This window comes from Bos indicus, chromosome 16, assembly GCF_029378745.1.
Source record: "Bos indicus isolate NIAB-ARS_2022 breed Sahiwal x Tharparkar chromosome 16, NIAB-ARS_B.indTharparkar_mat_pri_1.0, whole genome shotgun sequence".
In the NCBI taxonomy this organism is placed as follows: domain Eukaryota; kingdom Metazoa; phylum Chordata; class Mammalia; order Artiodactyla; family Bovidae; genus Bos; species Bos indicus.
The window spans coordinates 46,034,139-46,058,999 of NC_091775.1; the positions used below are offsets into that span (position 1 = coordinate 46,034,139).

General features: G+C 44.0%; 1 long non-coding RNA gene across 4 annotated transcripts in view; it reads left to right on the top strand.

Moving 5' to 3' along the window:
* Nucleotides 1-15,216: 15,216 nt before the first annotated feature.
* LOC109570778 (uncharacterized) overlaps nucleotides 15,217-24,861 on the top strand; it is a 41,558-nt gene continuing 31,913 nt past the window's right edge. The window contains exon 1 of one of the 4 annotated variants that reach the window (XR_011560831.1): nucleotides 15,217-15,665. This is a non-coding gene — a long non-coding RNA (uncharacterized lncRNA). The remainder of the gene's footprint in view (nucleotides 15,666-24,861) is intronic. The other 3 variants (XR_011560830.1, XR_011560829.1, XR_002182547.2) reach the window with 3 other exon arrangements.

Genomic DNA, 24,861 nt, shown 5'->3' on the forward strand with positions numbered 1-24,861 from the left:
ATGGAAATTGTCAGACCTACATGAAAGCAGGGAGATTCATGTAAGGAAGCATCTGTGTCCAGACCCACCTTCCACAAGGAGCAACATGCCATCTTATGTTTAACTGAGCACATTCAATCTGATGCCCTACATGCCCAGCACCTCTGGTCATGTGATAGTCAGGACAGCACAGAGCCAGTCCTTCTGCAAAATCAGATTTCTTAATGAGCAACAGCTTTTACTCTTTATCTGAAGAGGTAGGAATCTAGCCCTTACAGCAAATGTTTACTCTCAAGAATCATTTTTCACATTTTTAAATTTAAAATATATTCTGCCTCTTGATAATTAAAGAGGCATAAGTCATTTCAGTTGTTTTTGATCTTGGCTGTGCTCCCAAGTGTCAAATACTTTTGCTCTCAACAGATCAAATAAAAGTTCAAAAACCTCTGATGTCAATAGATTAAGTACAGACTCTTCTTTTAAAAAAATTTTTGGCTGCACCCCACAGCATGTGGGATGTTAGCTCCTCAACCATGGATTGAACCTGCTCCCCCTGCATTAAAAGGCGAAGTTTTATCCACTGGACCACCAAGGAAGTCCCCAAGTACAAACTCGTAATGGTGGCCTTGTATTGCTTCACCAGTGCATTTGTCACCAAGGCACCCACATCCTCAGGGACAGAGAACAAACCTAACAGAGACCTCAGGCTTTGTCATCTCATGACCATCATAGAAAATGCAATGTTTCAAGCACACTGGGGAACAGGTGGGGATGCTCATAGCCAGGTGTCGTTCAGTCACTCAGTCGTGTCTGACTCTTTGCAACCCCAGGACGTCAGGCTTCCCTGTCCTTCACTATCTCTCAGAGTTTGCTCAAATTCATGTCCATTGAATAAATGATGCCATCCAACCATCTCATCCTCTCCAGCCCCTTTCTCCTCATGCCCTTAATCTTTCCCAGCATCAGGGTCTTTTCCAGTGAGTCAGCTCTTCACATCACGTGGCCAAAGTATTGGAGCTTCAGCTTCAGCATCAGTCTTTCCAAAGAATCAGTTCAGTTCAATTCAGTCACTCAGTCCAACTCTTTGCAACCCCATGGACGGCAGCACACCAGGCTTTCCTGTACTTCACCAACTCCCAGAGCTTGCTCAAACTCATGTCCATGTGTGATGACATCCAACCAGCTCATCCTCTGTCATCCCCTTCTCCTCCTGCCTTCAGTCTTGCCCATCATCAGGGTCTTTTCCAATGAGTCTCTTTGCGTCAGGTGGCCAAAGTATTGGAGCTTCAGCTTCAGCATCAGTCCTTGCAATGAATATCCAGGGTTGATTTTCTAAGATTGACTGGTTTGATCTCCATGCAGTCCAATGGACTCTCAAAGAGTCTTCTCCAACACCACAGTTCAAAAGCATCATGACTACTGGAAAAACCATAGCTTTGACTACATGCACCTTTGTCAGCAAAGTGATGTCTGTGTTTTTAATACACTGTGTAGGTTTGCCATAGCTTTTCTTCCAAGAAGCAAGCATCTTTTAATTTCATGGCTACAGTCACCATCTGCAGTGATTTTGGAGCCCAAGAAACTGAAGTCTATAGCCAGGTACCTGGGACCAATAGTTCTGTCACTCACGCGAAGTCTATATAATCTGAAAATACGTTGGGAAGCTGTACACCACAGCAAGTGCATTATAGGTACTGACTCATTTAATCCTTACAACTGCCCTATAAAGAAGGCATGATGGGTCTGTATTCAAGGTTGAAGAACCTGAGTCACAGAGATGTAAAGCAGCTTGCCCAAGATCACACAGCCACAAAGTGGCAATTAGCATTGGGAGGAGATTCTATATAGCCTCTCAAGTAAGCCTTCTCTGATTATCTCGTGTTTCCTCCTTAGCCAAACCATGACATGCATGAAAAACGCAAATGTATAAGCATAGTTTTTGTGTGCATTTTCACACTTCCTCTGTGTCATCTTCCTTATGAGATTTCATGCTAGATTCCAAACTGCTGGAGAGCATGAACAAAAACGAAACAAAAAAAGAAAACCTGAGCACTGAGTGACACTCAAATACCTTCCAGCCAAATGGCAATCACATCAAAACCATGTAACACTTACGGACACTCAAAAATTTGATGATGATAAAAATGTGGGAAAAGAAACAAGACAAGGTTTGTGACAGATAATTAATACCCTGTTTTATCAGCATCTGATGGGTCAAAGGAGCCTAGAAAAGAGAGATGTCTAAGTTCCTTATTTTTACAAAACGCCAACTTTGAGGGTTTCACTTTCTTGTACTTTTCTACTCTTACACACTGGGAACTTCTTATTCCTTCTGGCACCTTTCAAATCTGTGTTTTGATCTCTGTGAATACCTGAGAATACAATCACATTACCTAAGTCACACTTCAACTGCCTTCAGACAAATATGCAAACAAACAGCTTCAGAAAGCTCAGTAATTACCTGAAATCTATGCCAGTGTAGACTGACATCGTGATCAACACAGAACAGGCTGCTGAAATGAGGCAGTTATTGTTTTGCTCAAATCTTTCTTTTAGTTGAAATGAATCACCTAAGTCAGAAAGCAAAGTGATTTTAATAAGTAAAAATCACAGTGACACATCTTATTGTAATATTTACAAAATGTTCTTGACATCATTAAGGCCATGCCCTTGGAAAGAGGAAGGAGGAACATAGAGCATGAAAACATAAACATAGAGCTCTATGACAGGTGATCCCATCCACAGGCAGAGAATCCTGGGGAAACTGGTGTGGTGATTTTTGATTTCCAGCTGAAGAAAGAGACTCAGAGCAATTCAGGAATGTACCCCAAATCACACAGCTAGAAAGGGACCAAGCAAAGACTAGCAGTCAGTTCTGTCCAGCACTCAACGGTCTGCTACTCAGCCTCTCAGAGTTTCCTGAGAAATCTTTTGAGAAATTATGTGGATTCATTAATTTCCCAAAGATTTGACTCCAATCCTATGCCTAATCAGAAAGTAACATTTTCTCAAGATTCGAAACTTAATAGAAGCCCTATTGAGGAAAAGTGGAAGGCAATCAACAGGTCTGAGTTGTCAGATCACTCACTTCAATGACTGGTGAAGATGGTGAGGACCTCAAGATTCTCATTCTCCTCTGCACCCTCATTTAGATGGTAGAAGTTTATATTCACAGTAGTCATAATCCTCCCGGATATAAATGGATTAAACCCATAAGTTAAAAGGCAGACATACTGGGAGAAGTTCTGCCTAAGAGACAACTAAAACTAAAGGACGTGGAAAAGCTGACATTAAAAGGAAGAAAAAAGATACACCAGAAAAATAGTAACCAAAGGAGAATTGGCATACCTTCATCAAAATCACACACAAAAAAATGAACTTTAAGACAAAAACTGTTACTAAATCATGGAAAAATTTTCAACTTACCAGGAAGACCTAAGAATTCTAAATGGATACACATCCAATAAAGTTTCACACCATATAAATAAAAAATTTGTATGTACTACTATAAATTAGTAGTATAGGGAGAAATTGACAAATCAAACGACATCTTTCTCTCAATTATTAGTCAGTTGAGCAGCAAAAAAGAATCAATAAATATATTTAGACAATTTGATTAACAACCTTGATATAATGGACACAGGTAAAATCCTGAATATAACAACCATTTAGAGAAGATCCATTTTCCCTAAGTACATATGAAACAGGTACAGAGATTAATCAGAGGACTTCCCTAGCAATCCAGAGGTTATTAATCTGTGCTTCCACTGCAGGGGGCTCAGTTGTGATCCCTGGACAGAGAATTAAGATTCCACATGCCAAATGGTGTGGCAAATAAATAAATAAAGTAAAGCACATCTCAACAAATTTCCAAAAACAAATCACATACCCATCACATTCTTTGAACACAATCTAATTAAGTAGTGAAAGTGTGAATGTGTTAATTGCTCAGTTGTGTCCAAGACTCTTTGCAACCACATGAACTGTAGCCCACTAGGCTTCTCTGTTCATGGAGTTTTCCAGGCGAGAATACTGGAGTGGATAGCCATTCCCTTCTTCAGGGGATCTTCCCAACCCAGGGATCAAACCCAGGTCTCCTACATCGCTGCCAGATTCTTTACCATCTGAGCCACAGTAGAAGATAAGACCTAATTAAGTAGAGTCAATAACAAAAAGATAAGATGTTTTATACACTAGAACTTAAAAAACAGAATTCTAAATAATTCATGACTCCAAAAAGAAATTAGAATGAAAATTTAGAAATGGTTGGAATAATCATAAAAACTCATACTGCCCATGAGGTTCTCTAAAACTTGTGTATTATAGTAAAAACTGAACTCAGAGGGAATTGCATGGTCTTAAATACTTATATTTGCAAAGAATAAAGGCTGACATTTAATGAGCAAACTCCTAACTAAAAATGTTATGGCAAAAATCACAGCAAAAATCTAAAGAAAACAAAAAGATCATAAAGAAAAGAGCAGGCATCGATGAGTAGCAGAAATATCATACAGTAGAAAGAATCAACAAAGCCTAATGCTGGTCCTTTGAAAAGACTAATAAAATAGACCAATCTCTGGTGATATTGATCAAGAAAAAAGAAAAGACATAAATATTTAATCACCAGTCGAGAGTATTTAACTACAAATACAGCAGAGGTGAAAACCATGAGAGAGGCTTTCTTGGTGGTCCAGTGGCTAAGAATCCTCCTGCCAACACAGGGGACACAGGTTCAATCCCTGATGGAGGAAGTTCCCACATGCCTCGAAGAGCAACTAAGCACCGAAGCTGCTGAAGTCTGCATGCCTAGAGCCTATGCACGACAGTGAAAAGTGGCTCTGGTTCTCTTGCCTGGAGAATCCCAGGGACGGGGGAGCCTGGTGGGCTGCAGTCTATGGGGTCGCACAGAGTCGGACACGACTGAAACGACTTAGCAGCAGTAGCAGCTGGTTCACCGCAACTAGAGAGAAAGCCTGAGTGCAGCCACGAAAACCCACCACTGCCATTAATTCATTCATTCATTCATTAAAAAAAAGCAAAACTTGAGAATACAATGAAGTTTTATGCTGATATATTTGACAATTAGATGAAACAGACAAATTTCTAGAAAAATATAATTTATTAATTGTGACTCAAGAAGAAATATTAATAGAAAGCTTGAAGAATACTATCATTATTTTGGAAAATTGAAACAGTATTAAAACATCTTCCATAGCAAAACACCAGTGTTTCAGAGGCTAGTTCCTCAAAATTTCAAGAGACTCATCATTCCAACCCAACAAAAATTCTTTTAGCACACAGAAAGAATGAAAACATGCTCTCCAACTTATTCTATGAGCTCAGTATATCAGTTTTAAAAATCAGGCAAAGTCAGTAAGAGAAAGGAAAAATACGCCAATCTCATTCATAAACATTGGTGTAAAATTCTTCTAAAAATTAGCAAAATGTATCCAACCATGTTTAAAACAGATGATGTTTTATTTTTCCAGGAATGCAAGGTTGGATTGAAATGAGGAAATCTGTGAATGTCATTGTGTAGTGAAAAATTAACTTCGCCCAAAGACAGATCTGGCTTCTGTCCCAGATCCTGGGAGGTAACCTTTAAACTCTTGAAATTTCCTGAGTAATAGGAGTGTCTTTGTTATTCATGGTGGGCCCCTTGTGACACACCTGAGAGTTTATGCTAATAAGATGACTCAGGGTGGGGACTGGCTGCACCAGAAAGACCAACCAGGTGGTTAGAGAGTTGGGGCTTTGGGGCACTTGAATCCAGCCTGACCTCAGGAGAGGGAGAAAGTCGTTGGAAATGGAAGCTAACCACATGGGCAATAATTTAATCAGCAGAACTTCCCTGATGGCTCAGTGGTGAAAAGTCTGCCTGCCAGTGCAGGAGACACAGGTTTGACCCCTGATCCAGGAAAATTCCACATGCGGTGGAGCAACTAAGCCAGATTTGTGCTACAAATTTGAGCCTGTTGTCCTAGAGCCCAGGACCCACAACTACTGAACCTACGTGTTGCAACTGCTAAACCCCTTATGCTAAATCCCTGCTAAACCCCTAGAGCCTATCCTCTGCAATAAGAGAAGCCACAACGAGAAGCCATGCACTACAAGTGGAGAATGGCCCCTACTCGCTGCAACTAGGGAGGGCCTGCACAGCAACAAAGACCCAGCACAACCAAAAATAAATAAATAAAACTGGGAAAAGAAATATGGACAGCAAAGCTTAGGGGAGCTGCGTGGGTTGACAACACTCTGTGTATTGCCATGCACTGACGCGGAAAGGGCTGTGCATCCCTGAGGACACAGAAGCTTTGTGTCTGAAACCCTCCCAATTTCATATTCTGCCTTCTGTATCTCTTCCCTTGTCTGGCTCTGTTTTATATCCTTTTACTATAATAAGACTGTAACTGTTACATATAGCATGTCCCTGAGCCTGATGAATTATTCTAGTGACCCTGAGAGAGTCCAGGTCCCTGAATTTGTAGCCAGATGCTCTGAGCAGAGGTGGCCTTGGAGACCCCTCAACTTGAGACTGGTGTCAGAAGTCTCAGGCCAACTCGGTAGTCTGGAGGACTGTGCCCATCACCTTGAGTCTGGCTAACTCTTAGTAGTTGAATGAATGAAAAAAAAATTGGGTAAACTCAATGGATGCAAAAAAAAATTAATAAAATTATCTAATTATTTTGATAAAGAAAAGACTTTAGTAAACTAGGATTAGGATAAAACTTCTGCAGCCTGATACAGAGAATATAAATAAACACTATAGAAATGTTCAAAGTATTTTTTTTAAAGTCAAGAGCAAATCACAAATGTCACTATTTACTGCTCTTTCTCTAAATTTACTGGCATTCTAGAGGATATAATAAGAAAAATAAATTCAAGGCATAAACATTAGAGAGGAAGAATCAGGACAGTTATTATTTGCAGATTATATGACTTTCTATAAATAAAACCCAAAGATAGATAAATAGATATTTTAAAATAGTAAGATAATTTAGCACGCTGGCTACCTGTAAGAGCTATGTTAAAAAACCAGTTGCCTGTCATATGATAGATTAACCCTAGAGACAAAATTCTAAGGGAAAAATAAGTCCCAGAAGACCTACTGAAACATAATGCCATTTCTAAAGAAAAATGGTTTTGTAAAAGCCTACAAAACTAAATAATAAACTATCATAAATACATTAGAGACAAATGTCTTTATATTTTAAAAAACAATAAGGTACACAAAAAAGAATATCTACCATAGTATCATTTGTAATAAACTCAAACTGGAAGCAAACTAAATATTCATCAACAAATAAATGAGTAACCAAAGCATCATATTGTTACTGTTCAGTTGCTAAGTAGTGTTTTCGACTCTCTGAATTGCAGCATGCCAGGCTTCCCTGTTCTTTATCATCTTCTAGAGTTCGCTTAAATTCACATTCACTGAGTCAGTGATTCCATCCAACCATCTTGTCCTCTGTTGTCCCCTTATGAAGTGAAGTCGCTCAGTCGTGTCCAACTCTGTGCGACCCCATGGACTGTAGCCTATCAGATTCCTCCGTCCATGGGATTTTCCAGGCAAGGGTGCTGGAGTGGGTTGCCATTTCCTTCTCCAGGGGATCTTCCCGACCCAGGAGTCGAACCCAGGTCTCCCGCATTGCAGGCAGATGCTTTACCGTGTAAGCCACCAGGTATTCCATAAGAAAAACAAATACATTACCGTGAATACTCTCAATACCATGGGTGAAACTCAAAAACTTTATGCTGAATGATAATTTTTAAAAAACTGTCTACAAAAAAGTAAACATTGTATGATTCCATTGATAAGGAATTCTAAAACAGGCAAAACTAATTTATGGAGAGAGAAGAAAGAATAGTGGCAGCCTTTGGCAGGGAGAGATTATTGGTTGGAAGAAGATACAAGGGACTTTCTGGGGAAATGGAAACAAATTTTTTGAATGGAATAGTGGTTCCAAGGGTGTTAACATTTTCCAAATCTCATCAAACTATACCCTTAAAATCTGCACATTTTTCATATATAAATTATATTTCAAATTTTTTAAAAACAGAACATAGAAGGAAGTCTTATAACCTAAAAACAAAGCAAAGACTTGGGACTTCCTTGGTGGTCCAGTGGCTCAGACTCTTGTGTTCTAAATGTGGGGGACTCAGATTTGAATCCTGGTCAAGCAATGGCACCCCACTCCAGTACTCCTGCCTGGAAAATCCCATGGACAGAGGAACCTGGTAGGCTGTAGTCCATGGGGTCACTGAGGGTCGGACACAACTGAGCAACTTCACTTTCACTTTTCACTTTCATGCATTGGAGAAGGAAATGGCAACCCACTCCAGTGTTCTTGCCTGGAGAATCCCAGGGATGGGGGAGCCTGGTGGGCTGCTGTCTATGGGGTCATACAGAGTCGGACATGACTGAAGTGACTTAGCAGCAGCAACAGCAGGGAACTAGATCCCACATGCCACAACTAAGACCCAGCACAGCCAAATAAATAAAAATTATTTTTTAAAAAGCAAAATATACAACTCTTAAGCATTTTGTTTTGTTTTTTGAATTAGAGGTTTTATTTATATTAGGGTGTCATGACCAAGCTTATCATATGTAAAAGAATTCCTTCCCATTAGAATTGAATTCATATAATTCATCTCAATGAGAGATTAACAGAATTTAAACTAAGTGAAAAAGTATATAATCAATCCAACATGCATAAAGGCATTTGATAAAAATCAAATATCTACATTAAGGAGGAAGAGAACAGATTTGATTTGTTCTCACTGACATGCATTGTACTCTTTCATACGAACCTATCACATGCACTGATCTTTTGAAGAGTATTAAGAAATAATGGTTACACAAACTGTGAATATGTTCAAGACCACTGAGTTGTATATTTTTTTAAGATTTGTTTTATTTAGACCAGTCTTAAACTGTTTATTGAATTTATTACAACAAAGAAGTTTCTGTTTAAAAAAAAAAAAAAAGAAGCAATGATTATAATATGTCCCCTACCTATGAGTGAGCTCCGATCCGAGATCGTGTTCCTTAATCCAATTTGTTTGTAAGTTAGCCAAGGTACCCAACTAAAACAACTGTCTATAGAGTACTGTACTGTTCAGTTCAGTTCAATTGCTCAGTCGTGTCCAACTCTGCGACCCCATGGTCTGCAGCATGCCAGGCCGCCCTGTCCATCACCAACCCCCAAAGCTTGCTCAAACTCATGTCCCTCCATTCAGTGATGCCATCCAACCATCTCACCCTCTGTCATCCCCTTCTCCTCCTGCCTTCAATCTTTCCCAGCATCAGGTCTTTACCAATGAGTCACTTCTTTATATCAGGTAGCCAAAGTATTAGAGCTTCAGCTTCAGCATTAGTCCTTCTAATGAATATTCAGGACTGATTTTCTTTAGGATTGACTGGTTTGATCTCCTTGCAGTCCAAGGGACTCTCAAGAGTCTTCTCCAACACCACAGTTCAAAAGCATCAATTCTTTGGCATTCAGCTTTCTTTGTGGTCCAACTCCCACATCCATACATGACTACTGGAAAAACCATAAATTTGACTATATGGACCTCTGTCAGCAAAGTAATGTCTCTGCTTTTTAATATGCTGTCTAGGTTTGTCATAGCTTTTCTTCCAAGGAGCAAGTGTCAATTTCATGGCTGCAGTCACCACCTGCAGTGATTTTGGAGCCCAAGAAAAGAGTCTGTTATTGTTTCCATTGTTTCCCCATCTATTTGCCATGAAGTGATGGGACTGGATGCCATGATCTTCATTTTTTGAATGTTGAGTTTTAAGCCAGCCTTTTCACTCTCCTCTTTCACTTTCATCAAGAGGCTCTTCAGTTCCTCTCTGCTTTCTGCCATAAGGGTAGTGTCACCTGCATATCTGAGGTTATTGGTATTTCTCCCAGCAATCTTGACTCCAGCATGTGCTTCATCCAGCCTGGTATTTTGCATGATGTACTCTGCATATAAGTTAAATAAGCAAGGTGAAAATATATAGTGTTGACGCACTCCTTTCCCAATTTGGAATGAATCTGTTGTTCCATGTCCGGTTCTAACTGTTTCTTCTTGACCTTCATGCAGATTTCTCAGGAGGCAGGTCAGGTGGTCTGGTATTCCCATCTCTTGAAGAATTTTCCACAGTTTGTTGTGATTCACACAATCAAAGGCTTTGGCCTAGTCAATGAAGCAGAAGTAGATGTTTTTCTGGAACTGTCTTGCTTATTTGATGATCCAGCAGATGTTGACAATTTAATCTCTGGTTCCTCTGCCTTTTCTAAATCTAGCTTGAACATCTGGTTCTTGGTTCACATACCATTGAAGCCTCACTTGGAGAATTTTGAGTGTTATTTTACTAGCATGTGAGATGAGTGCAACTGTGTGGTAGTTTGAACATTCTTTGGCATTGTCTTTCTTTGGGATTGGAATGAAAACTGACCTTTTCCAGTCCTGTGGCCACTGCTGAGTTTTCCAAATTTGCTGGCATATTGAGTGCAGCACTTTCACAGCATCATCTTTTAGGATTTAAAATTGCTCAACTGCAATTACAACTGTAATTCAACTCACCTCCACTAGCTTAGTTCATAGTGATGCTTCCTAGGGCCCACCTGACTTTGCAATCCAGGATGTCTGACTCTAGGTGAGTGATCGCACCATTGTGTGATCTGATAACCACCATTGTGGTTGTCTGGGTCACTAAGATCTTTTCTGTATAGTTCTTTTGTGTATTCTTGCCACCTCTTCTTAATATCTTCTGCTTCTCTTAGGTACTGTACTGTACTGTAGTAGGTTTATAATAATTTTCACACAAATAATACACAAAAAACAAACCAACAAACAAAAATATCCATTGTTTTAATCTTACAGTATAGTACCTTGAAAAGGTATAGAGTAGTACAGTCCAACAGCTGGCACACAGGGACTGGCATCAAGTCACCAGGCAAAAGTGTTACTGACTGGAGGAGGGAGGGGGGGTGGGAGATGGTAGAGCTGAAGGATTGTCAGCAGTAGGGGTTGGAGGGCAAGCTGCAATGTCCCTCACATCTGACATTGATGGAATGTATGTTCACATCTTTGAAAGTTGGCAACTTGGGGGTTCATATGTAGGGGGCTTACTGTACTGTTGTGTGTGGGTTTTAGGATAATGTATATTTTCAGTTTTGAGGTAATCACTAAATTGTTTTCCAAAGTGGAATAGTTCTATAATCCCAAAGTTAAGTATAAAGTTTATTTAGATAATAATGCCAAGGGGATTCTGTTCTAAACATTTTTTATTACAACTTAAAACTTGTGAGTGAGTGTACAGTTGTTTGACCTTCTTTCAATGTAGAGCCAAACCAAGCTTTCTCTCTGCACTTGGATCTGCTATTAAAGGTCAGTTGGGTTTTGCATGGACCCCCATTGCTGTGTCATCTACAGAGTCCCAGTGGCTACACATCTCCGATGAGCACTCATTCTGTCTAGAAATGCCCCTGGGTCTGCTTTCCCAGGTGGCACTAATGGTAAAGAACCCACCTGCCAATGCAGGAGACATAGGGACTCGGGTTCTGTCCCTTGGTTTGGAAGATCCCCTGGAGGAGGGCATAGCAACCCACTCCAGTATTCTTGTCTGGAGAATCCCATGGACAGAGGAGCCTGGTGGGCAACAGTCCATAGAGTAGCAAAGGGTCAGACACAACTGAAGCAACTTAGCACACACCACACTGCTTTCCCAGTATTCAAGCATGCCTCCTGCACTCTCCTTAATCAACTCCATTCCTTCTCCAAGAGGAGCCCAGGAAGCCAGCTTCAGCATCACCTGAGAACATGTTAGAAATGCTCAGGCCCTGCCCCAGACCTGCTGAATCAGGAACTTGGGCTGGCGGGAGGTAGGGTGGGGGGAGGTGGGAGGGCAGACTGTGTGGCTCAGCTGGTAAAGAATCCGCCCACAATGCAGGTGACCTGGATTTGATTCCTGGGTTGGGAAGATACCCTGGAGAAGGAAAAGGCTACCCACTCCAGTATTCTGGCCTGGAAAATTCCATGGACTGTATAGTCCATGAGGTCGCAAAGAGTCAGACACGACTGAGCGACTTTCACTCACTCCACTCACTCCTGTGATTCTGACTCACCCTAATATTTGAGAACCACAGTTCTCTACTTTGAACTCTCCCTCCCTTCCAACAGAGCATCCTTTCTCAACCTTCCCTAAAAAACAAAAGCAAACGAAAACAAAAACCCAGAAGTAAATGAACTTCCCACGGCAGGAATCGCCACTTTCCCATGTACCACACTCTCAATTCACAGTCATGTTGTGAGGACAGAAATGATCTTTTCATTTTCAACTTCCAACCCTCAATAGAGTCCTGTTAGTCTGAAGCGTTTCCCAGTCACCCACATCTGTGGACCTCCTTGCCTGCACTCCAGCGGGAGCCAAGATTCTTCTCTTTTTTTTTTTTTTTAATAGTTATTTATTTATTTATTTGGCTGCATCAAGTCTTCGTTTCCGCATTCAGGATTTTTAGTTGTGGCGTGTGAACACTTAGTTTCAGCATGTGGGATCTAGATCCCTGACCACGGAGTAAACCTGGGGCCCCTGCACTAAGAGTGTGGAGTCTTAGCCACTGGACCACCAGGGAAGTCCCTGAAGCCAGGATTCTGTAATAATCTCTTCCTTGCTCTCACCACATCTGCCACCAACACTCAGACTCCATCCTTCACCAGTACCCAGGATACGCTCTTAAAGTGTAAACCGAGGGACTTCCCTGGTGGTCCAGTGGTTAAGACTTCATCTTCCAAGGCAGGGGGTTCAGGCTTGATCCCTCCCATGTGCCTCAGGACCAAAAACCAAAAACAAACAAACAAACAAAAATATATATATATAAAACAGAAGCAGTATTGTAATAAATTCTATAAAGACAGAAAAAATAAAGGATAAAATGGATCAGACTCCCTTCTGATGGCTATTCCACATACTGGGAGTAAAAGTCAGACCCTTCATCTAACCCTAAAGGTCCTCTGTGACCTGGCCCCTTCCCATCTCCTCACATCCCTTGTATCTGGTGTTGGCACTCCTGCTTCCCAACCTCCAGCTACATTGGCTTTCCAGAAACGTGCCAGGCTCATTTCCACCTCAGGGCCTTTGCACAAGCTATTCCTTCTTCCCTAAAGGCTCCCCCTCAGCTCTCTGTGTGACTGGATTCTTTCAGTCATTCAGTTTAAACAACGCAGAGCCCAGAGACCTTCAGGGTCCGATTGGCCAGCTCAGCAACTAGAGCAGAGAATGTATTGTGTGCTCAGAGTAAATGACGAACAAATTTGAGGGGAGAGGTGGCGAACCTGGTTCAGAATAGTTCATTGCATAGGTTGTGTTGTCTGATGCTCTCTGCCATCTGTTCAAAAAGAGCTTGAGTGTAACAGATGAGTGTTTCTCTTGACAGCCTCGTGACCTTAGGTTTGTGTTTTTCTAGATGCATCCCTGGGCTAAAAGGTTTATCCACGTTACATTTTATTGAGAATTTCTAGAAAGCTATTGCTCTCCATGGCTTCCCTGGTGGCTCAGTGGTAAAGAATCGCCTGCTAATGCACGAGATGCAGATTCAATCCCTCAGTCGGGAAGATCCCCCAGAGAAGGAAATGGCCACTCCAGCATTCTTGCCTGGGAAATCACATAGACAGAGGAGCCTGGCAGGCTCCAGTCCATGGGGTTGCAAAAGAGAGGGACACCACTTGGTGACTAAACAACAACTGCTCTCCACAGGTGCTGACATACAAACAAGCCCTCCAAACTCTTTGGATCTGGACTTAGGATGAACAGGAATTCTTTCATTTGCATTCTCAGAGGCCCACAATTATATGCCCTTCTAAAAACCTCTACGTCCTTGCTCATAGATTCCTATCCTGTCCCTAGCTCCCTTCAACCTCTCCCTGTCTCTGCTCTGAGGCTCTTTTGCCTTGGTGCAGCCCGACACCACTGCTGGACAGGAGTTCCCCATGACTGCAAAGGAGCCTTTGAAAACAAGCATCCATCACATCAGGTTCCCAAAAAAGAGCTCCAGCAGCACCTCTGCCTGGAGACAAGTCCTGGAGCCACACAACTTTGTGCCCGCTGGTGCCTTTGCAAGCCTGCTAGAGCTCCACACCGTGCCACCGCCAGCTGGCTCCAGGGAACTCCTGGCTGCTCTTTCCTCCCTCCCTGTCCCTGTCTGTCCCTTCCCTTCTGTTTTATTATTTTTGGCTGTGCTGGATCTCTGTTCCTGCATGGGCTTTTCTCTAGTTGCAGTGAGTGAGGGCTACGCTCTAGTTGTGGTGTGCAGGCTTTTCTCATGGCAGCGTCTTCTCCTGCTGCAGAGCCGGGGCTCTAGGCATGAGGGCTTCAGTAGTTGTGGCTCCTGGGCTCTAGAGCACAGGCTTAGTAGTTGTGGCTCACAGGCGTAGTTGCTCAGTGACATGTGGTATCTTCCCAGACCAGGGATCAAACGCATATCTTCTGCACTGGCAGGCAGATTCTTTACCACTGAGCCACCAGGGAAGCCCTCCCTTTCTTTGCTGATGCTACCCACAGAGCCCCACCCACCTGTGAGGCCGGTGTGTCCTGGCTCAACTTGACCCTGGTGGTTAAGGCAACCTCCGTGCAAGGAGCCAGATTCAGTATAGCCACCATTCCAGGCACAGTCCTGGGCCTTTTTCTGCTCTCCTCATGGATTCTCCCAAGAAAGAACCCTGCCATGATGCTGCAGGGGAGAACACCGAGGCTTGCTTCAATAAGGTGCCCACCACTGGGGGATGGTGGAGCCCCAGGTACACAGCCCTGACATCATCACCTTAGGCTGTCTATGGCAGAGTTGGGCATTGGATGCCAACTCTTGGTTGAGCCCTCCCAGCCCACCTGGAGCCTGCATCCCAGTACCAAGGTGACACCTGCTGTGTGGACTCAAGGTTCACCACATGCACCGCCTGATCCTCTCTGCAGCTTGCCATTCTGACTCTCCAGGAGAAAGTAGGGGACAAGTCCCTGTCCTGGAGCCCCTCCCTCTGCTCTGAGCTAGAACAAAGATTGGATGCCATGGATGGGACAAGGCAGACTGGCCACCTTTCACAGAGGGCCGGATGTGCAGGCCTGCATGGCAGGCAGCCACTCCACGTGGTTGGCAAGGTTGAGTCTGAACAGGATGAAACTTTGGCCTTTGTTACTTTTTATTTTATTTTTTTATGTTTTTAATTAAATTGCCTGGGTCACTGACACCCTGCAGAGATGGTGAAACGCAGCCTTGCATTTTGTTAATGATACACCATCTGTTTGTTCACACTGTGTGATCACATGATCTTTGCTCTGTAGAACACCTCGTCCCACTGGCCTAAACCAGTTTGTGGGTGAAATGCCTGGGAAGAGTGCCAGACCCTTCCTTCCTTCCTTCCTTTCCTTCTTTCTTTTTTTCTTTCTTCCCCCTCCTTCCTTCCCTACCTCTCTCTCTTTCTCTCTTCCTCACACCCTCTCTTCCTTTTTCCCTCCCTTCCTTTCTTTTCTTCCTCTCCTTCCCTTGCTCTTCCTCTTCATTCGCCCCTCCCTCCCTCTCTTTCTCTCACCCATTTTAAGACTACCTACTGACCCCGTTGGTGTTACTGCTCACAGAACCTGATCCCCCCACTTCCACTGCAGTATTCTCTCCTGACTTCTGGAAGGGGCCAGTGGAGACCAGGTAAGGTGGAGACAGCTCAGACATGAGGTGGGAAGGCCCACAGGAGGCATTTGAAGGCAGTACCACCTGTCTACAGCTCAGAGGTTGCAGAGGAATCAGCCAGGACCCCCACACCTCGCGCTGGGGTAGCAGAGCCTGAAGCTGGAGAGCCCCTCTGAACTTACCAGCGAGTGCCGCCACCTACTCAACTTCACCTGTTACATTCCTTCTAACTCATCACACACAGTAATTATATCAAGTCCCTGAAGAGGGTGGTATCCTAGGTATTTTAAAGAGCTTTAAATTTTATTTCTTTCCATGAAGACTGGCCCTCAAAAAGAAAAAGGAATGGAGGCACAGACTCTGATCAGCTGGTGGCAGTTCTGTCAGAGAGACAGACAGACAAAGAGAGAGACAGAGACACAGAGTCAGAGAATGTTGAATGTGTGGTTTGTGGGTACACGGGGAGCCCCCTGAGGAGTGAGGCCCAGACACTGACCTCGAAGAACTTGGTGTTCCTGGGACAGAAGATGAATGGCCATGAAGTATGACTTATAAAACATTCAGAACTTTGGCAGCTCCAAAGCATTGGAATCTCTGCTCTCAGACACGCACCTTTGTATCCTAACTCTGAAAAGCCATGGCTGTGTGAGATTGTGTAACCAGGAGACCCACCACCCCGGTAAGGGAGCTTGTCCTGTAAGAGGGGCACCTCTGAAGGGCCCAGATGACAGGAGCAGCAGGGAGGCTGTGGAGAGGGTACCTGGAGGTGGCTCCCGCCCCTGGCACTTAACTCCTGGGATGTACACACACACACAGAATCACAGCTACACATCTGTTGACGATTCCTATCGTATCCCCTCCACATGTTGGCTCCTTCTGATGAATCCCTTGGGGCTTCCCTCTTTCCTCCCTTCTATCAGATCTCACTTTCTGATTGTAACTTGAGTTGGGATAGGGGGTGGCACACACTCTGTCTGATTTCACCACTTCCTCGGGGGCCCTGATTACCAGGTTAAAGGTGTGCATGCGTGTGTGTGTGTGTGTGTGTGTGTGTGCGTTTATACCAGTTGCTGTTGCTATTCAGTCAACAAGTCATGTCTGACTCTTTTTGACCCCATGAACTGCAGAATATCAGGCTTCCCTGTCCTCCACTATCTCCCAGAGTTTGCTCAAATTCACGGCCATTGAATTGGTGATGCCATCCAACCATCTCATCCTCTGTCGTTCTCTTCTTCTCCTGCCTTCAATCTTTCCCAGCATCAGGGTCTTTTCCAATGAGTCAGTTCGTCGCATCATGTGGCCAAAGTATTGGAGCTTCAGCTTCAGCATCAGTCCTTCCAATGAATACTCAGAGTTGATTTCCTTATGATTGACTGGTTTGATCTTCTTGCAGTCCAAGGGACTCAGAAGAGTCTTCTCCAGCAGCATAGTTCGAAAGCATCAGTTCATTATTGTTCAGCTTTCTTTATGGCCCAACTCTCACATCCATACATGACCACTGGGGAAACCATAGCTTTGACTAGATGGACCTTTGTTGGCAATAGATAGATTTTTTTGTGCAGAACGTGGCTCATGGGGATGATTCATCCTCAGCTGTTTCACACTTGGGGCTTAGGAAATTCATGTCCAATCAGCGGAGAACCAATGGCCCAGAAGTTCTCTTATCAACTTCTGATAGGAGTTTGCAGCCCATAAAACTCAGCTAGCACACTCCCTGCAGAGAAAACACCTGCACCTGGGCTTCTTGGCCCAGAAGGTTGTTATTTAGTCACTGGTGAGTAAAGGGCACCATTGTTCCTCCCCTCCCTTGTCACTAAAGAAAAACAATCTGGCTCTGGCAGCGGGCAACTTGCCGGGGACCCTCACTGGATGCTTCTCTGATAGATCCTGCAGCCCGTGAGAAAAGGAGTGATGGTAGTTTTCCTGGATGAGCAGGGAGTGATGCTGTGATGGTGTTTTCCTGAAATCCCATCAACACTTGCATGCGGACACTGTTTTGGTAAATTAACGCTTCCCAGCACTAAAATCATTCATGTCATTATTTCTAAATAACAAGACTCATGAAAGTGACAGAAGACAGTGGTGTATGACCTGCAACCAGAAAGCAAACACGGAATGCTTTTCAAACTTCAGTTAAGAATTTCAGCCCGAATCTCAGTCAGTTGTGGCAAGGTGGATGAACTGAGAGCCTGTTATACAGAGTTAAGTAAGTCAGGAAGAGAAAAACAAATATGATGTATTAATGCACATATTCATATCCCCTATCACGCTGAAGCTGAAGCTCCAATGCTTTGACCACCTGATGTGAAGAGTCGACTCACTGGAAAAGACCCTGATGTTGGGAAAGATTGAAGGCACGAGGAGAAGGGGGAGACAGAGGATGAGATGGTTGGGATACATCACTGACTGACTGGACATGATCTTGGGCAAGATCTGAGAGACAGTGAAGGACAGGGAAGCCTGGAGTGCTGCTGTCCCTGGGGTCGCAAAGAGTTGGACATGTCTTAATGACTAACCAGCAACAACAACAGCACATATATATGGAATCTAGAAAAAAATGGTGCTGATGAACCTATTTGCAGGACAGCAATAGAAATGCAGAAGTTAGAAAACAGACTTGTGGACATAGTGAGACAAGAAGAAGGTGGGACAAATTGAGAGAGTAGCATTGAAACATATACATTACTATATGTAAAATAAATAGCTGGTGGAAAGCTGCTGTATAACACAGGGAGCTTAACCCAGTGCTCTGTGACAACCTAGAGAGGTGGGAGGGAGGCTCAAGAGGGAGGGAACATATATATACTTATGAGTAACTCACATTGTTGTATGGCAGAAACCAACACAGCATTGTAAAGCAATTATCCTCCAATCAAAAAAAAAAAAAAAAAAGAATTCCAGCCCAGCTTCATCAGTGAGTCCTTGATTTTAGAAATAAAACAGACCATATGCCACCATCACCCAGACTCATGGATGGTGCTTTGGACCAGAGCACGATTCCGTAAGGGAGATCCTGACTCTTGTACGCTGGCTGCAAACACTCCTGCTGTTTCATCTCTCCTTTGACCTGCATGCCAGAATGGGATAACTTTGTGAGCCAAAGAGAGCAGAAATATTTTACTGATGCATCTGCTCTGAAGTAAAATAAGATGCAGAAGGAAGGATCTATGTGTATTCACCCACGAAGTATAAAATGTGTACTAATGGAATCTCTTCCAAGGGAGGGACATTGGCAAAGTGGTTCTAATCCTGGTTGGAAAACAGGTGTTGGTGGCGAAGGGGGAACAGAGTCTTTGTGAGCAGCAATCTCAGGTGAAACCTTCCAGGGGCAGCACATCCTTCCTCTGGTCTTCTCTGACCCTCTGCCCGCCCCTGCCCCACTCATCCTGTATGACCTGGGCCACTCCAGACCCTCCCGTGGGGGAACTCCCACGGTCGTGGGGTTTGTGTCAGATAGGAGAGGCTAGGTCAGGCCATAGTCCTGTGCGACCTCCAAGTCCTATGAGACATGTCCAGCATGGTCTGAAAAATTCTGATCTGCAGAGTCATCTAGGCAGAAGGAGGTTCTACTGGCCGTGTGCTCCCATGGTCAGTGCAGGACGCTGAAGGAAACAGGACAGTGTTCACTGGTCCTTCAAGGTCCCCCTACCCCCTAATGACACACGTTGCCTCTGCTCATGTTTCATTGAGTCAAACAGCCTCCCGAGCCACAAAGAGGGAGGTGCCAGCCCATCAAGAGCCTAGAAAGAGGAAACCCGAGGTTCAGGTAAAGAACTGTAGTGACTTCCCCAGAACTGGATCGTTATGGGTGGTACCTGCTTAGCCAGCACCTGGAGACCCCTGGCTGGAGGGAGGGGAGACTACCTGCCAGCCGAGGCCATGTGTCCACGTGACGGAGGCTGCAACCGGCACGTTCAGTTCCACGGGGACACAAGCTTCTTTCCCTTCTACAGTTGTACCGCTGCTGCCTGCATGGGGCCTGGCGCAAGGAGGCAGTCAGCAAATACTGCTGGGACTTCCCCTGTGGTCCAGTGGTTAAGACTCTGCACTTCCAATGCAAGGGGCACCAGTCTGATCCCTGGTTGGGGAACTAAGATCCCACATGCTGTGCAGTATGGCCAAAAAATAAGAAAATTTTGATAATAATAATAATTTTTAAAACCTCAATTAAAAAAACACTGCAGGAGGCACGAATGCCTTCGCAGCTTGTCACAGTCTTCTGTGCAAGGTGCGTTACCCCATGAGCATTCTGCTTTCTGAGGACATGGGTTTCATCTTGTCCTTCCATGCCTTCCCTCCTTCAATAAGCAAATGCTGTGCTCAGCACTCGGCTTGGAAAGAAAGATGAGAATCAACACACCAACCCTGACCTCTGCCCTCAAGGGTCTCAGATGGTAAAAAAACATAAACAGTGTACTGAGGGTCAGCATCCTGCCAGAGGAGGTGTTTGCCAAATACACGGAAAGGCAAACGGGAGTGTGAAGACAACCCGGAAACTTTCCCAAAGAAAATGAGATTGTCCTCAGGTCTTAAGGAAGAAGAGGGATTTCCCTGGTGGCCTAGTGGTTAAGAAGCCACTTTCCAATGCAGGGGATATGGGTTTGATTCCTGGTTGGAGAACTAAGATCCCACATGCTGTGGGGGAACTAAGCCTGTGTGCCGTGATGAAGACCCAGTGCAACTAAAAATAAATACAATTTTAAAAAGTTTTAATTAAAAAAATAAAATGTACATATTTTAAAAAAGGAAGGAGAGAAGGCATCTCTCAGGTATAAAAGGAAAATGCCAGCATTCACATGTGGGAGACCGCTGAGCAGAAACACGTAAAGTTTTGTTAGCATTTTTTTCCTGCAGGTGAGAAGTCTGCAAGGATGGTCAAGGAGACAGGGCAGACAGTAAATGTTTAATTAAGGCTTTGTGGGTCACATACCATCTCTGTCACATTTTCTTCCTCTCTGTGTGTGTTATAACCCTTTAAAAATAGAAAAACTATTCTTAGCTTATAGGCCATACAAAAACACAAACAAGCTAAGGCACACCCACAGGATGGCTATCATCAAAAAGATGGAAAAACCCAGGCTGGTGGGGATGTGGAGTAACTGGAGCCCGTACCCTGCTGGTGGGGAGGTAAAAATGGAGCCACTGCGGCGGAAAACAGTCAGGCGCTTCCTGAAGAGGTTAAATATAGAGTTACCATATGACCGTGTGGTTCCACTCCGAGGAGGACACCCGAGAGAAATGAAAACATATGTCCTCACAAACGCTGGCATGTAAATGTTCACAGCAGCGTTATTCCAATCAGACAGAAGGCAGAAACAATCCAAATGTCCATCGACTGGTGAACAGATGAGGAATGTGCGCTGTGTCTGTACAATGGAATATATTTAGCCAGAAGAAGAAATGGAGTTTGGATACAGGCTACAATGTGGATGAACTTGGAAAACATCCTGTGATGTTAAAGAAGCAGATACAGGAAACCACCTATTGGATGATTCTGTTTACACAAAGGGCTTCCCCGATGGCTCAGCAGTAAAGAATCTGCCTGCAATGCCTGAGACACAGGAGACATGGGTTTGATCCCTGGGTCGGGAAGATCCCCTAGAAGAGGAAGTGGTAACCCACTGCAGCATTCTTGCCTGAAAAATCCCATGAACAGAGGAGCCTGGCAGGCTACAGTTCAAAGTGTTGCAGAGTCAGACACAATCGAGTGACTGAGCATTTATACTAAACGTCCAGAACAGGCAAATCCACAGAGACAGAAAGATTAATTGTTGCCTTGGGCTGGAGGAGTCAGGGAGAGACAAGGAATGACTGCTAATGGGGGCAGTTTCTTCAGGGGGTGATGAAACTGCTCTCAAATTAGATTGTAATGATATTTGCACAGCTCTGTAAATATACTACAAGCCACTGAATTATATATTTTAAAAGTGTGAATTCTACGGTTTGTGAATTATATTTCTCTCTTCCCTGGAGAGGAAAATGGGAACCCATTCCAGTATTCTTGCCTGGAAAATTCCATGGACAAAGGAGCCTGTTGGGCTTTAGTCCATGGGGTTGCAAAGAGTCGGACATGACTGAGCGACTAAATAACAACAACTGCAACAAAATAGAACCTTTCTGCGTCTGGGGAAGGAGGGCACACGTGAAGCTGCTGCCCCTTCTCCTGCCTGACAAGAGAAAATGGGGAGCCAGGCCCCCCCCGAAAGTGGGAGTGGACAGTGTGGGGGTTTGCCTCACCCAAGAGTCGCAGTGTGCCCCACTAAAAGCATCAGGACATGTGATTATACATTATATTTGTCTCAAGTGTGAATTCAAACAGAATCACAAACTTGGATATGCAAAAAGAGCCTGAGTGATTGTGTCAGCCTGAGCAGGCTGTCCAGTCCAGGTATCTAATCAAACACCAACTGGGGTGTTACCTTGAAAATATCCTGTAGATGTGGTCAATGTCTGCCATCACTGAATTTGAGGAAATGAGAGGATCCCTGATGATGTGATTGGGCCCCACCCAACCAGTCAGAGGCCTTGAGAGCCAACACTGAGGTTTCCTGGAGAAGGGATTCTGCCTGAAGACGGTGGTATTGGACTGGTCAACTTGAGGTGCTTCCCACTCCATCCCATCTTCTTTCCTTATCCTGGGTGGGACCAGGATTCAGGAGAGGTTTACACAGTATCTGAGTGTCACAGAAGGATGGCACAACTGGTCCATGGCCCTCTGCCCTGGCTGCTCCTGAGAGTCACTTGTCCACCAGGTCTTGGGCTCTGCCCTCTAATCCTGTGGCCCTGTGATTGATGCCTACAATCTGTTGGGGCCTCCGGTTGTCAAATGGTATGCTCTTTGTTCTCACTGACCAAATGTGAGGTTTCCTCTTGCCTACTAGTCCTCGAAGTCACTTCTGTGCCTTTCTCAGGCTGAGGGACCACCCCTCTCTTCCTGCCCAGTCACACTGGGTGTGTGGGTCTATGTCAGGCTGGCCCAGAGCCCATCTAAAATAAATAAATTAATTAATTTAAAACTATAAAATTCTAAAAAGAAAAGAAACTAGTTTTCTAGATTGATGCATGTTAATATAACTTACATAAAATAAATTGTTCAATTGCTTAGTCATGTCCGACTCTTCGTGAACCCACGGACTGTAGCATGTCAGGCTTCCCTGTCTTTCACCATCTCCTGGAACTTGTTCAAACTCATGTCCATTGAGTCAGTGATGCCATCAACAGTCCTATCCTCTGTCATCCCCTTCTTCTACTGCCTTTAATCTTTCCAAGCATCCAGATCTTTTTAAATGAGTTTGCTCTTTGCATCAGGTGGCCAAAGTATTGGAGCTTCAGCTTCAACATCAGTCCTTCCAGTGAATATTCAGGGTTGATTTCCTTTAGGATTGAGTGGTTGAATCTTCTTGCTGTCCAAGGGACTCTCAAGAGTCTTCTCCAACACCACAGTTGAAAAGCATCAATTCTTCGGCACTCAGCTTTCTTTATGGTCCAGCTCTCACATCCATACATGACTACTGGAAAAACCATAGCTTTGACTAGATGGATCTTTGTTGGCAAAATAATATCTCTGCTCTTTAATATACTGTCTAGGTTTGTCATAGTTTTTCTTTCAGGGAACAAGCGTCTTTTAATTTCATGGCTCTAGTCACCATTTGCAGTGATTTTGGAGCCTAAGAAAATAAAGTCTGTCACTCTTTCCATTGTTTCCCCATCTATTTGCCATGAAGTGATGGGACTGGAAATAAATAAATTTCAGTGACTAAACCAGAATAAATATAAATTTCTTATAAGTAAAACTTATAATTTCTTTGTATTAAATATATACATACACCAGAATATAATTGCCAAGTGAACTATCTTTATTCTCACCACCTCTGACATCAAATGTGTGGGTTTTCTCCTGCACCAACACCAACTGGGTGTCCAAGAGTTCAGTTCAATTCTGACCTTACCTGTCAGGCCCACAGTTAAGGTCTTGGTCCCACAGGACTATCCTCACTCCAGTTGCCAATCTCATGTCCCCAGGCCACTCATCCTTCTGACAGATGAGCAGATAAGCCAGGGGTTCCCCTATGATTTATCCAAACCCTTCTCAGGTTTGACAATTTGCTGCTGCTGCTGCCAAGTCACTTCAGTCGTGTTGACTCTGTGCGACTGCATAGACGACAGCCCACCAGGCCCATCCATCCCTGGGATTCTCCAGGCGAGAACACTGGAATTGGTTGCCATTTCCTTCTTCAATACATGAAAGTGAAAAGTCAAAGTGAAGTCCCTCAGTTGGGTCTGGAGTACTGGAGTGGGTCACCATTGCCTTCTCCTGACAATTTGCTAGAATACCTCAAAGAATTGTGCGTGCTCAGTTGTGTCCAACTATTTGTGACCCCATGGACTGTAGCCCACAAGGCTCCTCTGTCCCTGGGATTCAGTTCAGTTCAGTTGCTCTGTCGTGTCCAACTCTTTGCAACCCCATGGACTGCAGCAGGCCAGGCTTCCCTGTCAATCACCAACTCCCAGAGTTTGCTCAAACTCATGTCCAATGAGTTGGTCATGCCATCCAGCCATCTCATCCTCTGTCATCTCCTTCTTCTCCTGCCTTCAATCTTGCCTAGCATCAGGGTATTTTCCAGTGAGTCAGTTCTTTACATCAGGTGGCCAAAATATCAGAGCTTCAGCATCAGTCCTTCCAATGAATATTCAGGGCTGATTTCCTTTAAGATTAACTGATTTGATCTCCTTGCAGTCCAAGGGACTCTCAAGAGTCTTCTCCAACACCACAGTTCAAAAGCATCAGTCCCATGGGATTACCCTAGCAAGAATACTGGAATGGGTTGTCATTTCCTCCTCCAGGTATCTTTCCAACCCAGGGATCGAACCAGCATCTCCTGTGGCTCCTGTATTGGCAGGCAGATTCTTTACCACTGTGCCATCTGGGAAGTCCTCAAAGAGCTGAGGAAAGAACTTTACTTATTATTACTGTTTTTATGATAAAAGATGCAGCTCAGGGATAGCCAGATGGAAGAGACACATACACAAGACAAAGCCTGTTGGAAAGATGGGGAGCTTCTGTGCCCTTTCTGGGAGTACCACCCTCCCAGAACCTGGACGTGTTCACCCACCCTGAGGCTCCCAAACTCTATCATTGAAGGGTTTTATGGTGGTTTCAGTACAAATGGATGACTTATGAAATCTTTGGCCATTGGTGACTAACTCAATCTCC